Here is a 2,271-nt window from a genome sequence, read left to right as displayed (position 1 = left end):
AATTTTTCATGACATAGGGATTTCTATGCTGGCATATGATAGGAAATAAAAAGACTCTTGTTGGTATTTAAAAAAAATACCAACAAAAAAATACCTCTAAAAAACTCTTGTTGGTATTTTGGTTCCCCTGAATCAGTACAGAGATTGTGGGTCTATTGTTTGTTTGTTTGCTTATTTAGGAATCTCCCATTAGTGATAATATTTACATCACTATTCTTCCTGGAGTCCTTTACATAAAATATAACTATTATTTACATACAAGTATAACTGCTATCAAGGACATTATACTACAGGAAAACTTATCAACAAAGTAAATTATACATTAAGCATCAATTATTACATCAATTAATAATATTACATTATGCAGTTATCAATTAATATTATCATATAGCCAGGTGACGTTGACCAATCAGAAGGCTCCATTCCACATTCCTTATGACGCCGTAATGTCACAAATAGAGTCAAAATCGGGTATTTATTCATCCCAATCCATACATTAAACAACCCAAATAATCACCCGCAGAACAGGGCTTTAGTTCTAAAAAATCCAAAAATAACTTGAGTTGTGTTCCAATGACCTCGGCTGACTCCCATAAGAACACCTGTTCCCTGCCTGTGACCCAGATAGAAGACATAGAACGTGAACTCTACCCAATGACCTCAGGTGACTCCAGAGGGAACTATGTTCTATGTTCTATTCAGCATGTGCATTGTATCATTTACTGCATCAGTTTGGATAGACTATCGTGAAGCTATATGATAATAGTGTTAATGTCCCGCCCTTTCTCGGTGAATATGGTGTGATAAAGCCTTGTCAGTTGCTATAACCACCTCATAAAGCCACCTCGTTCGCTGCGCTCACTTGGTGGCTTTATTCTGTGGTTATAGCAACTGACAAGGCTTTATCACACCATATTCACCTCGGGGCGGGACATTAACCCTTAATTCATGCCCTATCGGGCTAAGTACAGGGCAACAGATGAAATAGGTAATATACATGTTTGTTGTACAAACAGCTCTAAATCTACTCTAATACAGAGGTTCGGCTTCTTCTCGTTTCTTTGTGATGTTAAAAAATATGATTTGAAATGGGTTTGTATAAGTGTGTTTTTTACGTGTTATTAGAACGTTTTATTGCAAATTCATGCCCGAGAGCTAATTGCATGAACAGAAGAAACATTTGTTTAAAAACAGGTTATTAGTACACATAGAACTACTGATAACTATTAAGAAACTACTAGTAGAAAACTACTGGGTTTGACTTCTTTTTTTATATTTACAGAATGCGGTGCCGACAGTCACTGGGAGGACTGCGGCACGGCCTGTCCTGAGACCTGTGAGAAGACCGACCCGGACCAGGTCTGCATACAGGTGTGTGTGGCGGGGTGCTTCTGTGACACCGGCTACGTGCTGCACGACGGCGAATGTGTCTGCAAGAACAAATGTCCCGGTGAGCGTATGGTCTGAATTCAGAGCCTGTATTTTTCAAGTATTTAACAAGAATAGACCCCACACAATAGTGACGTCGTGTGGCGTAGCGGCAGAGTGCGCGACTCGAAACCTAGAGGTCCCGGGTTCGAGTCCTGACATGCCACTGATCTTGTGCCCTCGGGAAAGGCACTTTACACGACTTTCCTCACTTCGCTCAGGTGGAAATGAGTATTGTATATGTACTGTCATGTATTTGTCTCCTGTTGGTGGCGGCATCAATATAAGTTGATAAGAATAAATGTGCCGTCACCACGTCTGGTGATTACATTTTGGAATAAAAAAAAAGAATAGACGTTGGGGCTGTACGGTACGGTAGAGTACGTCGAATAATCAGGCATTTTTTCAAGTTGTGCTTCTGTGACACCGGGTACGTGCTGCACGGCGGCGCCTGTGTCCACAAGAACAACTTGAGGTCCCGGTGAGCAGGATGTGTGGTTTGTTTGTTTGCTTGCGTGGCATCCTGTCTGTCTGTGTACATGTGTCTCGTACTTTCTACCACATACTCCGTCACTGAATCCGGTAGTGTTTTATTAGTTTGCTTGTTTCTTTGCTTTACATATCGCAAATCAGTCTTTTTGTCTGCGACACTGAAACGGACACCGACTCAGGCCAGGGGTAGAGTGTGTTTGCTTATTTGTTTGTGTGGCATCCTGTCTGTCTGCGAGTTTTGTACTTTCTACATAACAGTCACTGACATCGGCCACAAGTGATGTTTTGCTTCTTTGTTCCTTTCTTTGCTTTACTTTGGGCAAAACGGTCTTCCTGTCTGCGAAGCTGGAA

At 41.3% G+C, this 2,271-nt stretch overlaps 1 pseudogene; it reads left to right on the top strand.

The window, feature by feature from the left end:
* LOC109481723 overlaps positions 1-2,271 on the top strand; it is a 12,326-nt pseudogene that overhangs the window by 9,088 nt on the left and 967 nt on the right.

The sequence above is a fragment of the Branchiostoma belcheri genome, unplaced genomic scaffold (genome assembly GCF_001625305.1).
Source record: "Branchiostoma belcheri isolate BF01 breed outbred unplaced genomic scaffold, Haploidv18h27 scaffold57, whole genome shotgun sequence".
In the NCBI taxonomy this organism is placed as follows: Eukaryota; Metazoa; Chordata; class Leptocardii; order Amphioxiformes; family Branchiostomatidae; genus Branchiostoma; species Branchiostoma belcheri.
This window is presented reverse-complemented; position numbering and strand designations above follow the sequence as displayed.